The 15,972-nt window shown below is 43.6% G+C and overlaps 2 long non-coding RNA genes across 2 annotated transcripts; one reads left to right on the top strand and one right to left on the bottom strand.

Moving 5' to 3' along the window:
• Window positions 1-2,847: 2,847 nt before the first annotated feature.
• LOC111271622 (uncharacterized) lies at window positions 2,848-13,579 on the bottom strand. The gene is made up of 3 exons (XR_002686979.2): window positions 13,443-13,579; window positions 13,159-13,226; window positions 2,848-3,982 (listed from the first exon to the last, which is right to left on the bottom strand). It is a non-coding gene; the product is annotated as an uncharacterized LOC111271622 (long non-coding RNA).
• LOC147751973 (uncharacterized) lies at window positions 12,627-15,123 on the top strand. The gene is made up of 3 exons (XR_015315399.1): window positions 12,627-12,951; window positions 13,572-13,786; window positions 14,727-15,123. It is a non-coding gene; the product is annotated as an uncharacterized LOC147751973 (long non-coding RNA).
• The last annotated feature ends 849 nt before the right edge of the window (window positions 15,124-15,972 follow it).

The raw sequence follows: 15,972 nt of genomic DNA, 5'->3' as shown, positions 1-15,972 counted from the left end.
CATGCTGCTTGCACGGCCATTCCGTTTCACCAGTTCTCGACACTCAGGGTGGTGATGACGCCTACGACGGCTATTAGTCGAAAAATAGTAACATTGGAGTCGTTGACTACAACGGAAACGTCACGGACAATTTTACCAGAGAGCGGCGTGCCGGCGTTCCCTTCTTCCCGTCATTACCTCCGCTATGCGCTGCTGTACACAGGTATAAAATTATGAGCGAGGCTCCTAGTCTAGAGTCATACTAGCTCTGCTACTTATTATAGACCGCCGTTTTCCACAATGTGCTATTATCCTTAGCGAATCCTCCTGCGTTTTGACGCCGACGCTAGCTAAGGCCTCTCAATTCTTATCTACTGGCCCCATCTTTTATCCGATGCCCTTCCCCTGTATATAATTCCTCAGGGCAACAATGTACAACAATTGCGCAACCTCATATTTCCCTGCCTCCGCACCAAAGGGTTATTTTGTGATTACGCCGTAAGATTTGCGGGGGTCCGTCGTAGGCGCCAATATCCCAGGTCTTTCGCCAGCTTCCAACCTAGCGTCTATGTTTCGCAATTGCGGCTACCGAGCTGGTTGTCGTTACCGCCACCCCCTAGTCACTGTTGCATCCGCTACACGTATCGGCACTCCACTCACGTTCCGGATGTCATCTTTGTCCCTGTGTCCCTTAGTTGAGCTCGACGATCATAGCTTGCTAGACAGAAGCTGATTGGTTTTAAGCGCATCGACTTCGCGTGTTTCCCGCGACGCGCCATCATTGGTGTCGATATCAAGTGAGCGAGCCCACTATCGGGTGTTCGATGGGCCGTCGAATCAACGAGGTCAAGGAACGCGTACGGTCGGTGGCACTGAATCTGGTCATTGACGGTAGAGGCTAGGGCTGTAACTTATGGGACGATGATTGCGTTTATCGCAACGAAATTAGCTGGCGTAATTCCACTGTTGCTCTTACTGGAGGTAGTCCACAAGGGTAGCTGAAAGAGAGAACTTTTAGCCCCCTTTAAAGGTAAAGGGGAGTGCAACAACGAAAACGAAACCTTCATAAAAAGCGTGGATACATGGATTAAGCGAAGCCAATAAAGAAGCTTGGCAGCATTTCGATGATGATTTTATGATACGGGTGCCCGGATGTTTAAATATTGATATAAACGAATAGGCGATTTCGAGCATACTCAATGACGTGTGTATTTGTCGGCCAACCTTTTGCCTTCTTTACGTAGAGAACCGACTATAAAATACCGCGTACACTAACCCGAAGCCTCATACATAAGCGTTTGCCCAAAAGTGTAGAACTGGCCGACTTTTGCTAAACCTACCATCACCACTATTCCTCCTAGAACCTCCGCTTTTTACACCGTTCCATCACAACTTTATCTGATACTTTGATTTCGAATTCATCCGCGTACCCAATGGCTCTTTTGTTTCCAGTAATTTCAGTGGCCTTGCCGCCAGAGCGGAGCCAGACCAGAAGCATGGACCAATCGACAGAGAGCGCGTTCCGGCAGACTACTATTTTCAGTGCCAGCCCGCCGTGAGCTAACTGACAAAGTCCCCATGACGACTGTGTCGCCGAGTATTGATCCGAGCCGACTGGGTCTGCTTGCATGATACAGGCACCACCTTTATGCCTTTGGGAAAGTGAAACGAAATTGGAGATAGATGCAGGGCCCGATTTTTCGAAGAGTTCAGCTGTCCCGGAGGGAAAACGTTAAGAAAAAGAGAGAGTTAAAATGAGAAAAGAGCCGAATCCATAAAATGGCCGTTTGTGTAACGGGCTCGTCGGTTTCGTTCTGCTCTCCTTCTGCTGTGAGAACTAGTACAGAAAAAGAGCAGTGTGGTACACCGGAAAGAACTATAACGAGTAGCACGAGAAGCCAGCGCAAATGGGCCGGTCACCTCAGATTGAACCACTTTAGCGGTACTGTAACATACGAACACGCAGGATAAGGCTGAAAGAGCTACGGATCCCCTAAGTCTTTTGCTGCGTCTGCGGACGAAACGGCGTGAAAAGCAAGCGCCAAAGTGCAATGGACAGATTGCCTTTTAATTTGTACATATACGCACAGAAATAGCAGACGATTGTCAACAATAAAAAGTTGTATGCATCTTAGAGTCAAAAGATGTGATACTGGAAATAATTCAATTGGTTCATGTGCGTGCCAGTTCAAATCATGGTCATCAAACGTAGGCGTTGACTCGCAGCGTAAACGTGATTTTAGCATCATTGCGTGAAAATAAGTGCCACTCAGATATTCCTCATAGTCGTCTAATTGATAAGACGGTTTTCAGTCCGCTCGCAGCTTACTCGTACACGAGTGTTCGCCACCATCTTTCACAATGGTGTGGTCGCATCTCAGGCGGAGTGATATCCAGAGCGAATCAACCATGTTTGCACGTACTGTCGCATCGTGACGAATCCGATCCCCGACAGCAGAGTATAAACGTTGGACACAAACGGTAAAAGCACGTTTTTGGACAGCCCCCATAAGTAGATTTGAATTACGAGGACGCTCTATTTTGATACATAGAAACCGTATTTCACAGTGTACAGACGCTGTGAAGAAGGACTAGTACAATAACACTGAAAGATAGGATTATAGGTCCGCCGGCTTTACCCTCTTCCTTATTTGTCAAGTATACGATGATTTCAGTACAGCGGGTACCCTTTAAACAAAATAGTCTGTGAGTTGTTAATTAAAAAGCTGATTTAAGAAAACACTTGTTGCAAATGTCAGACCAATAAGGCTAGAAATGAAAGCAACCGTAAAGTCGTGCCTATTATACAAAAGTGAGATCAGAGAAAGAAAGGAAGTTTTACTTACAGAAAAAAAGTTTTAACCTTTATTAAAAACAAATCAAATTGAAGTAACATAATAACGTTTAAGCATCACCAAGCTTATCTTAAGAACTGAAGCAATAATCATGCGTATAGACACTATGGATTGCACGAAATTGTCGCAAAAGTAGATTTATCTATTCTCGCCTAAGGATACGGTTAGCATTACTTTGCATATCAACATGATGATAATAGTGAGAGAGCTTTGCCAAAATTTCCGAGAAAATTATCGCAAGAGAAACACCGTATATTAACGCGACCATTTGATAAATAAAAAAACATTTCATATTCAGAGATTTTTTTCAACACCTATAAGATAACAACTTTTTTTTTATCAACAGCATTGCCTAAGGTATCGGCAGTATAAAGATAAGTATACAGATTTAGCCATCAGCATTCCAGGTAGAAGAAAAAATGAAGCTCCACTACTTAGATCCAACAGTACTGCTTGAGGGAGTATGCGTATCGATGTATAGCATCACTCTGAGAGAAAGTCAACAGGCTCCCACTGCGCGAGTCCCACTCGTCAGAATCGTCGAATCCAATGGACGGATTGCTAGTCGGCCGGGATCCAAAGGCAGAAGCTCTCAGGAACACTTCGATGGGCAACACTGCGACAGGATGGCAAAAGCTTATTCGATTCCCTTTTCGCCCCGGCGATGCCTTCGAGCAAGGACGCGCTCAGAAGGGGCCTAAAGCAAGTGGCTAGATCGACTGTGTGAGTATGATGTTGGGGACGATAGTCCACGAGGGAGTCGATGCTGGACCGAAACCTCGGCCCAGAGCCCCTATCGGCTGAAATGCTGTGAATAACCGTGGAGGCGCGTACGGTAAATCAGCCTGTAAGCCGATGAGTATCTGTATACTTGAGAGGAAGTCCGTGTCTATTAGAAGTGTTGGCCTTTGCTATACCTTATGGACAGGTAGTCTCGAGGAGATGGAGGCCGACTGTAGGGCTAAAGAGCAGTACTGAACCAATCTTCTAGTTCCTTCTCTTTCTTTCGCTTTCCTGAGCCACTGAGTAAGGAGAGCGCTTTTTGTCGAGTGTCTCGACTAGACCAGACCCTGTCGGTACTAGCGCTGCAGGGTAGGCGACGCCCCGGGCTTCGAATGCCAACGAGCGTTCTGCAGACAACAAGAAACCTGAAGAGAGATAGAGTCCTAGAGGGAGTTAGCGAGAGAAAAAGCAGTGCCGCACCTTCGGTGGTACGCAACGAGGTGTAGGCTCACTAATAGCGCCAGAAGCAGGACGCATCGAATAATGCCATCCATAGCTCATCTCAAGCGGACTAACGGAGCGTGGGCCGAGAAGCTAGCAGATGCACATCGATGAAGGAGAGATCACAGGGGAAAAACAAGGATGGGAAAAAAAAGCGCGTTAGAGTGAGATATAGGAGTCCTCCCTAAAGGGGTACTCTTGAGCAGTCTACGGCTCTTTCAGCCCGTGCTGGTGATAGCGGCAGCGGTATGAACCGTAAGGCATGAAGGTGGCAAATTCAATTCGGATGGACGACCCTATGCGTGACCACGTGAGACGTCAACATCCTTTATTTTTAGCCAACTAGCAAGCGAGCACTTTTGTATATGAACAGGCAGGGTCCGATCCGCTGAAAAGTGCCAGGATTACGCTAAAAAATATGAAAAAAAAACCAATACATTACGAAAAGGCATTGGGGGGTGGAAGTGTCCAGAAGACGGGATGATTCGCGAACGAACGAAAAAAATGGGCCGATTGCTCACTTAGCGTACAACATTATTTAACTTCGATGAGGTATGGTTAAGTACTAATTAGAGTATGTCATAATCTTCATTGGTTACACGCATCCTAAGGCAATGTTTAATGGCGTAAAATTTGAAATAGTATTGTCTGAAATAGTATGTTTATGGTTGAGTTAAATTGAACTCATCTTTTAGTGGTCACACAAGAACGATTTAAACCGCTGATTAAATGTATTTAAAATGATGTTTCAAGGGGCCATAATGCTTTCAGTTGATATTTCGTTACTGCCGTTAATTTTGCCTGTCCGTTGTTTGTTACATTAGCGATTTAGCCGAGTTATAGATCGGCCGTCCTTATCGAAATAAGTAACCTCGTTCACTTCACAGGTAACACACCTTATTAATATCGACACTGACATCCGTAACTGTCGTAAATATGTGAATTTGCCGTGATAACATAGCGCACGCTATTACAACTATATTTAGAGGAGATTCCACTTAAGGAAAAATATTTAACCCAAATTGATCGAATCGGCATCGAAGTCTTTTTGATTCTATGACAAGGTTCTGCCTACTATATAAACGAGGAACGTCCAACTGATCAAGCTATATGCTGTTAAATCGTAAGTTACACTATTCTCGAATAACTTATCCGTGTAAACTGTGCAAAACAAAAGGGGCTGTTGGCGAGCGGTTATTTATGAATCTGTTACTTATTAACTGTTATTTATTTTTACAGCAGTGAAAAGTAGACATATATTTTACGTTTAAATAATTTTTATTCTATTTTTATTAAATTCATTAGAGCTTTTTGTTATGTCTATTAGTCGCAAATGACAGCTATAATAAAGCGTTAGTTAAAATACTTCTTTTTTAATTTTTCTGGATAATTGTCGTAGCATAGATTCTATCTAATATATACCACTCGTTCTGTAAATGGACTAATTAATTTTACTTCGAAAAATGTTTAATTAGTTGCGCTGATATGTGATTATTAAAGTGTTGCAACCTATGGAGCACCATTTGAAAACCTTAAAATAGGATCGTTATCGCAAAATATATTCTTTTTTTTTTTTTTTGGTACATTCGTGCTGCTTACATAAACAATAAATTACTTGCAAAATTTACACGTTAAACTGGAAATGTATATTAGGTCAACGATGTGAGAAAACAGTATTTAATTAGCGACACTCGTCATAACCGGCACAGCACCACCAGGTGTTGAAATAGACCGATTTATTGTCGATTTCAAGTGGTATTATGCGTACGGTACTTCTGATACGCATTACAACTGCGCCTCTTCTCGATGAACCCTCATCGCTAATCCGCCGATATTAGGTTCTATTTCAATATGTATCCAATAATAGACTCCTTTGCCATAGTCATACGTTTTTCCTATTTGAAAGCGAATTTAATCTCCAAACAAACTCTTCAATGTATAACATGACCCATGTTGATGTTGTTAGCACATTGTGCTTTTATGATGACGCGACCCACAAAGCGTCATGTACTTTTAAACGTACATCGAAAATGCATTGTCATATTCGCTTTGTTCAGATCACGTTTACAAGAGAAAATGACGCAGATCTATTATTACGTGGACCAATTGAGGAGCTTAAACTTCCAGTAACAAACTTTGCCCTTCATCACCGATGGGTAATGTCCACTGTCTTATTTTTTTACCCTGCTAAATTTCTAAAGTAAGCGCACTTTGTCTACATTCCATATAACTTCCCTGTTCATTCAACTCAATACCCTCAAAATGTCGCATTCCTCTGTGTAAATCACAATTATGTTCCCGTCCTACAGCCCTCTACGTAGTCGAATTGACCAGCACAAACGCAATTTCCGCACCGCCACCTGCCTTCATTAAACCTGGCCAGGTCGCCGATTCACATGCATCCAGCTATAAAGAGAATTTGCCGTCAGCAAGCAACGACACTGGAAATGCCGGCCTACACAGATCACTGTCGTGTAGCAACCGCGACAGCGTAGACAAATAGTGAGTCGCACAATAGAGATGTGCGTAGGCAAGAGTGTTCACCGTAACTAGAGAAATACTAAGCCACCTACCCATGGACTAGGATTTAAAGGGGTAAGGCTAGGCTGCCTGTTTCTAGGGGTGGCTCGGAGAGACGATCGGCACTGATTAAGACAGCAGATGGAACCTAATTCGCTTAGAAAAGCAGAAAAGGCCACGAGCCAGAGGGAAATGGGGATTTGGGGGTGTCTTCCGAAACCCGAATAGCAGTCGATGTCTGCTAAGCACGGCGGACATGCAGACGAACCAAATCTGTCTGAACAAGGGACCACCATCGTAGGTCAGCGCTGCCCAGTTAGTACGGGGGGGAGGGGGGGGGGAATTCCCATTATCAGACCGCTGTTGGTATCTCCGTTTGCTACACAAAATCGGATGAAGACAGCCACTGATGAACAATGTGTCTGTTATGAAACGGTATGGTTTCGTGAGCCACTACGGTGGGGTGGGACAGGGTGGACCGACAATATAGGCAATGTCTTGGATCAAGGGGAATGGGGGAAATACAAAAGTGAAGGGAGACGAAATCATTGAGATGTCGCTAGTGACAGCGGTAAGAGATTTTTATTAAGTGGCACACAGCCTGCACTGCAATATAGAAAGAAGATCCGTACATCCGCTAAGCGTGAGATGCTGGCCCAAGCAGTAATGTGCACAAAGACCATAGTAAAGGAACACATAGGGAGCGGGGAAAAGAACAATAGAATAAGGAGGAGTGAGTGCCCTAGTCGTTCAGGATTGTAAGCAGGGGCAATACGGGCGGACATATAGGTACAGACAGGCATGGCCGACAAAACACGTTTGCTGCTTACTTCTCTCATTCTGTACTTGCTTCCTGTAGCGAAAGGCGGTTGTATAGGGTTGTGACCGTTGTGGCCTTTCCGAGACTACAACCTATGTGGAAAACTGGTGGCTCCGCCAACAGTAGCAACCGTCTCGGCTGATTGTCGTCGTAGTGCCCCTAAAAATGCCTCCATGAGCCGATGCCCCTCTCTTGTCTTTTTCTCATCTCCAGCTTGGCTTAACCCAGAACAGCAGATCTTAATGAAACAGGTAAAACGAATGTGTCGTCTCTTTTCATTCCGGTCTGGTCCATCCAGCTCGATTTGGCCTGCCAGAGTGGCTGAATACTTTCTCCAACCAACATGAAAAAACTGTCCATTTCATCGGCGAAACTGAGAAGGGCCCAGGGATAAGACGGGGGGACAACGAGTTGCCGATGCTACAATTGTGGAGCACGGGAATAAAAGAAGCGGGAGTCGTGGCTCGAGTAAAAGACCGCGCGGTTGGGCACGTACACCGACGGGTCTCAACTATTATTGACTGGGAATGTCTGTTATCGTCAACGCCGGGCGGTAAAATAGACAGATAAAAGTTTCGGCTACAGGACGACGATGAGGTTCTTGCTGCAAACCATGTAAAGTGCAGATTAAAGACTGGCCGTGTTTTTCTGTTCTTCAAGATGCCTTAGGATGAGCATAGGAGAAATAAGATCGTAGGAGCACGTTCGTCAGGACCGTTTACAGCTTTAAATTAAAAAAAGAGTTTAAAAAAGAACTATGGTTGTGGAAACGGCAGGAATGGCCGTCGCTTGAGAAGTTGTTGATATTTCTAAGATCATTTATCATATTGTAAAGTCAGTAAGTTGACGGGTGTACAGAGAAACGGATCCGTAATCAGGACTGAAGGTGCTTCTCTGTCGTGATTTTTAGCGACCTTTACTGATGAATTGCACGACGCAGACTTCTCCGTCGTAGAAGTCTAATGGCTCGAGCTACGTACGTAGATGTAAAGACCAAGACTTAATGAGACGCCTTCCATGCTAGCTTTTATTTAGTTGTTGCTATAACAGTAGGGTCCTTCAGCACTAGTTGTACCAATGCCATGCGTTCCCCTTGCCCGCCTTTCATCGCCAATCTTCTTCCTGTAAATTACTTTCTGGCTTTTATTTTTGCATATATTGCATAAAACCTGCGCCTTCCACAATTTTCCATGGTATATTTCGTGCTTATTATCGATTCCAAATTCGTAAAATTATTATCTCGAACCATTTCATCTTTGCTTTCGTCATACAAGCTGAACAGATGATCTTTCTTTATCCACAGAGACGCTTCTAACTCAACGCCAACAGACAGCATCATAAGGCGCACTGTGCAATATTGTAACAATGACGGTCAAAAATGGCGGCAAAGTAAAACGTTCATAATTTTCTGTCACGACCGGAAACGACCAGTTCACCCCACATCAGAACCGATTGTTTCTTTCCACGGCGGATTGCATGAACTAAATCCAGTATTATAAGATTAGAAGGAACAACGGAGCGCAAACGCCTTCCGCCGGCCAGAGTCGTTGATCTATTGACGAAAAAGAAGTAATGCAGTAGCATGTCTTTCCTGTGTTCTGTTGTTCCCCAGGTCTTTTAGAGGCTGAACATTTTCAAAGTTTCCCTCCTGGCCTCATGATTCTTTGCGCTACAGTCGGTGACCGACCGAACAGTATATGATCATATCTTCGCCTAAGTCATGAGTCACTATTTCCATTCATGGTGCTCGCATGAACGTTCCCCTGATGATCGACGGATAGCCTTCTCTCACTGGCGGGGTCTAACAATTTCGCTATGCTAACTTATCCTGTTCGTCTGTACCCAAGCAAACTTCAATGGTCCCACGTTCGCATGCCTTCAAACTGCGATGGGCACCTTTTCGCAGATCTGTGCCCAGCCGCCTGGCAAGTCGACTAGACATTATCATCATCCTGGTTGACGTGTCTGATTGGACTTTGCCGTTGAAGGTTGCTGCATTCACAGAAGCACGAGAAAACCTCGATAGGTTTTCCACGACGGATGTGAAGTGTGACACTATCGCTCTTGGTGTACGCCTAAGCAGTCACAATTAACGCTCCTATAGAACTCCGTTCGCGGCTGTCTTGATTCTCATTATAACCTCAAGGTTGTCCGTGAGGCAACTGAGCAGGAAGTGGCCGTGATCACGTAAAGCGATAAAAAGGCTGAGTAACATAAACAGTAGTACGTTTATCAGGCAACGGCTCACTGACATCTATGCGTCGTGCAATGACACTCCAAAGACACGCGCGACTTTTCAAGCTTGCGTTTGGCTAACAGAAAATTCGAAACAGCGTCATAGATTTTGTTCGTTCAGCAACAAATGTTATTACAAATGTATGTTCGTTCGGAATATATGATTAATTACAATCAGATTCAATAGTGATAAACTGGATCTGCTATGCGATACGATGTATATAATGGCTTTACGAGCCGGGTTAGTTACAGTCACAAGGCGGTTCTGGAAGTAGCCGTCCTGAGATTAATTGAATTATTATATTTAAAGCGCACTAGTGCACTAGATTTATTACCGAGGCAGGTTGATCAGTGATTGAACTCTCTGAGCATGATAAATATTGCGAGGTACCTATATGTACTAGAAAGGTAACATCGGTCAGAGTCATGAAACCCTTGTTTCCTATATTGATGATTACGAAAATCATGAATTAGCATAACGCGCGCGTAGGGTATTTGTTAGACTGATTAAGTTCTTTCCAGGTCTAGTTCGTTATTTGTCTCTGCTCGAGAACGTTCAAAATCAACATCCGCGAATTTTCAGTGCCGAGGTTGACGATACGTTCAAACTGTTACATGGCTTCTCGGTGACAGCGGCGACGATGCCGGACAGACAGTTTATTGCGGATCGTTTAAAATAATCCCATTGCGCTTTTATGCTGTAAGGCTTTGGACCCTGAATGTTTTTAATATACATAGGACGAATGCTAAAGCGAGAATATGAACGAAAGAAAATCTCGCATAGTATTTAATCAGAAGCGATTATTGTTTTTAAATGTAAACTAAGCATGTAGGCAAACGTATCAATCTTACTATTTGAGAATAAGGGTTACAATAAATATTTTAATCGAATTGGCCTGTTTGCTGTGTTTAAGCGAAGGAAGGACAATCAAAGACCAGAATGACTCGTTGACGAAACTTGATGAGAGCAGCTACTTGAAACAGGAACCTATCCTTTTATTTTTGAATAATTGAATCACCAACATCCTGAATAAGCATATCTAGTAAAATTTTTGTTTCCCACGGATGTATGATTAGAAAGCATTAGGAGCTGAACAGTTTAAGCGAGCTCTGTTCCAGCCTCGAGGGCACATCTGGACCAAAAACCGAATTCGATTTGCCCCTATTCCTGAATTTTTTTACTTGTGTCTGCCGCATTCTATGCAAGCAGTTGCGTTGAGTATTGACCCCTCGCGGGAGGATTTGCTCTTATCAAAGCTCTAGCTTTTTTTGTTAGTGTATAACTCATGTGAAAAAAGGCTGGCTCTATGACCCGCTTTCAGATCAAGGCTGATGCGCTAGAAAACGGCTATTGTAGGCAAAGAACGAATGACCGAAGAAAGTCTTGTGTACTTGTTTTGAAAGCTATGATTTGAGAGACCAGCAAAAATGGCTTTTTAGGGGACTGTGACTTTCGTGACGAACTGTTAAATATTCTGGAGCTAATAATAATTAATAATAGCATCATGTACCTTTTGCTAAACCTCTAAAGGCTCCTGGAAGTGCCTGAAATTTCATCACGAATAACCCTGATGTGAGCGTACACAGGAGCAACGATATAAACAGCAACAACAACAACTCTGGCAGTCCAATTCAACCGTAGAAACTCAGTATCCATCCAGAAATGATTTTTTTTAGCTGTACAAACAACGTTAACGTTCTATTAGGGTCGCTTTTTATCAATCCATAAGAGGCAGATAAAGGCCATTAGATGTTGTCATAAAATAACGTTTTAAGATGTTAATTAAACATGTTTCAATTTTTAAATTATTACCCTGATATTTAATTTCGACTATAATGCAACGCATGAGTGCACTATCTTTTTAAATCGGGTCTGTCAAAAACACCTCATCATTACACGACCTTTGTAGGTCTGTGGCCGTTGTCCTAAGTAACCCTATCGATAAGTGTTTAAAACAGTGTTACCTTCCAATATATAGGTTATGCAATTTTAACACAATGATCGTCGATACCGTTCGCCTATAGCATAAAAGCATTGACGGTTGAATAGTTCGATGCACGCTTTCTAAAGTTAGACGATTGCTGTGTAGTTATCTGTGACCATGTACCACGATAATCCATGTCATGCCAGTCTAGCCTACACACTGTGGCTAAATCAACTTTTCAACTTCGTCTACTTTGCTATAGAATTTGAAAAAAGCTGGCAAAGTTACAAGAAAAACAAACGGAAGCAAGCATTAACATTTCCTTAAGTCTCGCATATTTGTTTTGCAACGTTCTATTTTATACAAGTTGATTGGCATATGTGTAATAATACATCACCAGTACGCACTTCATTGAGATACACGTACCGGTGCGATTGTTCCTCTACCGGCTTGTCTGGGTCCGCTTTTTTTTTGTAAATGAACAAAGACTTCCGTCGCTACTAGCACGGCAGGGCGGCAAAGAAAGTGTGACGGCGTTGCCCTTGCAGACCGCTTACTGACGAAGCGCGCCTGCTTTCTTTGGCGAGCAAACTTACTGAAGATGGCTTTGTGTTAACCATGGCCACCGAACCAACTCTAGTAACGCAATCAGGAAAAGAGACGCTTACCGTGAATCCCACTTCGCCACTTCTCTCCACCCTTTGCGCCCTAATGCCCGGCCAGGACGAGACAGGGGCATATCTGTAGATGGTATCAGCGATGTGCTGCATTTAATGTCCCCTGCAGACTCGTCGCTGATCCACCCAAGTCCGTTCGGGCCGGCGACCACGCTCGCTAGGCAACAGTGACGAGACTTAATTGGAAGAGCTCGTTCGGACGTTGCTGCTCGTCGATAACCCATGGACTAGCTGGTCCGTTTTCATGTGACCTCGCGCCTAAGGTGAGAAGAGCGAGAGAGGTAAAGCTACGTACCAGTACTACTACTGCTGGTGTACAAAAAAAGCTGCTTGAAGAGGTTTTTGGCGGATACTGCCGTAGCAACGATGGCCACTGACTGTGCCTCGCAATCTGGCCCGTTTGCCGGCAAGCTTCACAAGGACAAACAGGAGATGGCAGTGACGAATAACGGATATTCTAAGACGCAGCAGGCTTCTCTACGCGTAACTAGGGTATCACGGGTACGGACGAGGCCCCGAGAGCTCTAGTAAGACCACAGCTTGTGGCAAGAACAGCACATGGCCGAACTGCGCAGTGTGAGTTGGCAATGTAGTGCTGTGTCACTTGCTAGGAATTGCTCTAACAGATGCCCTTTGCGTAAAGGCCGAGTATCTTTCTTGAAGATGGGATGCCAGGAGCGGGATTTCCGTATGCTTGGGAGACAGAATTGAAAAAGGTAAGCTGTAAGGCCCTATAAGAGTAAAGGACATGGGGTGAGGGCAAAACGTCGAATAGATAAGCCAGGACGGTGATGATCAGCTTGTCTGTTTGAGTATTACCGCTGTTAGCGTGCACAGAGGCAGCAGACTCTATTACAGATAACTGATAGGAACACAGTGGGCAAAGGCCGATAAAGACGAAACAAACGACAAGATTTACATACCATCGAGAATAAAACACACTTTTGTAGGAATAACGTGCATTTGAATTTGGCTCAGCTGTACGATCCATCTGCGTGATAAAGAAAAGGTGGACATTATTATCACTTTATCTGGTTGGATTACGCTTAAAAGCTATGACCACGAAAAAAGTGTGAAATTAAATTTGTTTGGCACGAGTTGTTTCCTGGTACATAAAAAGTTTACTTAGGCCACAGCATTATTCCTTCTTTCGGAAAGAAACCTAGCTATGTTTAAGCTAGGCCTGTTATTGATGTACATCACTTACTTAGTCGGGATGCACTTGTTGCGTACAACACGAAATATACGTAGAAATAAACTTTGAAGCCCGGCAGGTGTAAGGCCACAACATAGAGGTTCTGTCGCTCACCTAATTGATGCTCATTTCACATAACAGTGCCCTCTTGTGTCAATGGCAAAGCGTCAGCGGTGCTAGTAGTAATACTCAAGCAATGATGATGTACATTCGCCCAGCGTACTATAGGCATCGGGCGGCCCGACTACACCAAGTTTCGATCAGTCCACCGCGCTTTGGTATTTACGTCCTGCAGCGGCGGCAGCAGCAGCAGTATCAGCAGAATGAAACAAAAGAAGCCAAAGAAACAAAGCAAGGTAACGAACGTCTTTTATCAGTATACTAGAGATACTAACTAATCCCCTGGAGAGTCGTATTTTCTCTCTGTGTGCTCTGTGCGTTCTCAGCTTTCCAAGCGTATATACTCTATGGCGTATTATTATTTTATCTCACCCATCTGCAGCCTACCAGGCAGCGTAATATGGTGGAGCACGCAGCTGCCGGCGTGGATGGGTAGATGGCGTGTTAGCAAAAAAACGCTACAAAGGCTATGAAACGAAAAATAGTACAACATTAACTTGAAGGTAAAAATTACTGTGCTTCACTATGCGTTTTGAAATGGCTTCGTATATATATATATGTATATATATATATATATATATATATATATATATATATATATGTGTAGATGAATAAACAGGAAGAAACAGGAGTAGGCTGAAATAAGGTAGATTTCGGTCAGTAGCATATTAGTTTATCTAAGAATGTGTTCATTAATCGCATATAAGAATATCGCATAATAGACATACTTGTTTATATATACATTAGCTCTGCCGAAAACATGCACTACAAAATAAGTGTACTTAAATAAATAAAAAAACATACAGGTTCTTAAAATTCTCAAAATTGTAACGTGTACATTTATACATAGATGTGCGTGCTTCAGAAACATCTTTTCTAGATGGACACTATCTTACAGGGCAACTCCCGTTCTGCCGTTGTATCTCCGAGCCTTTAACATGCCTGAAACAACTCCACTACACAATTAAGAGCATGGAGCCACTCAAATCTCTGCGATCTTCTTTTTCTCTCTCTATCTCTAACGCTCTCGTCTTATTTCTTTATGTTGGTTATACGGACTGCTCGTGCGATCACTTTATTTCAGGTCTAGCAGTAAACTGCTAGTGAGCTTTGTTCTATTCATTCCATCGGCGGTCGTCTTTTGTTTAAGATGTTTCTGTGATATCGTTTTTTCAGAGTGGTTGCCCATTCTGCTTCTATATGGGCAGGCACCGCCATGTTATCTCACGCGGTAAGCTAATGCCAAGAGTGTCGCGGCAGGAATTTGTTCACGATACAACATTTTTCTCGCAAGCTTCTGTGACGACGACTTTCGCTTGCTGGCCTCTATTACGGCTGCTGCCTGCCTTCTCATTCCGACTCCTAGTCCTTCGTGCTACTCTGCCCATCGTGGGCTGCCTCCTGGCGTCTTCGAGTACCGTTACGGGAACAGCTAGAAGAAACCATGCGGCGAAGCATTTCAAGATGTTTCTCAAGTTTCCTCCTAAAGCTGCGAAGAAGTGAAAAGCATGAGCTCATCTGCTGCGCTTTGCTAAGATAAATGTTTAAGATACCTACATTTACGTGAAGTCTATGCCCTCCGTACCTTTGTTCTCTTTTTAATTTCTTACTACAATTTCCTGCTGTTGGCAGGGAAAACATCTACCGGTTACCACGCATAGGTCACGAAGAACATGAGGCGCCAACATATCTTGGTCTTTTCTAACATGTTTCGTTTCCGAATGACGAGTCTAGCTACATGGAAAAATCATGAAGCAAGCGGAAGGTAGATATATAAAGGAAACTATTCCAGTGGTGGTTCTGCCATTGTCTAACAGGAAAAAGTCGCGTTGAGGAAAAAGGATGCTGACAAGAAAGACATGAGGCCAGTACCGGTCCTCCATAGTTTAGTCGGTACCCACTTCCTTTGCTATATATGTGTTACGTCCCTTAAAACCCGGTTTGGAAAAATGACGCCGCCGTATATTTCTTTAAAGTTTTAACGAGTTTGAAGTAAAATAAACAGTAGACGGCCCTTGGTTCCAACACTCCAATAATCCATGAATATAGACAGTTGTGTGAATTCACCTAAACCCATCTGGTTTTCTCATAGCTAAAATCTACACTGGAATTGTTAAGAGACAACACTTTGAAAAAAAAGTATACGTATCTGCCGCAGGTCTGCTTCAAGAGAAAGTGACTAGCCAGACGCTGATGTCGAACATCTTGCAATATTTTTGCTCTGCAAACATGACAATAAGAATTCTTGTGGAAAAAAGTCCTTAGTCACTCTATATTCTCCCCCTTCCACTCTCCGTATTTTTTCTACTTTGCCCGTAGAAAACGTGTGGATGCTCGATGTCTAACTCGGTGTACACGCTTTCCTGTACCAGCCCGCCACTAGATGACGGTTGACGCAGGTTTTTCCTTACACAACATCACA

Source organism: Varroa jacobsoni, unplaced genomic scaffold (genome assembly GCF_002532875.2).
Source record: "Varroa jacobsoni isolate VJ856 unplaced genomic scaffold, vjacob_1.0 contig00810, whole genome shotgun sequence".
Taxonomy (NCBI): Eukaryota; Metazoa; Arthropoda; class Arachnida; order Mesostigmata; family Varroidae; genus Varroa; species Varroa jacobsoni.
Note: the sequence above shows the minus strand (reverse complement) of the source record. Positions and strands in the feature narration are given on the sequence as shown.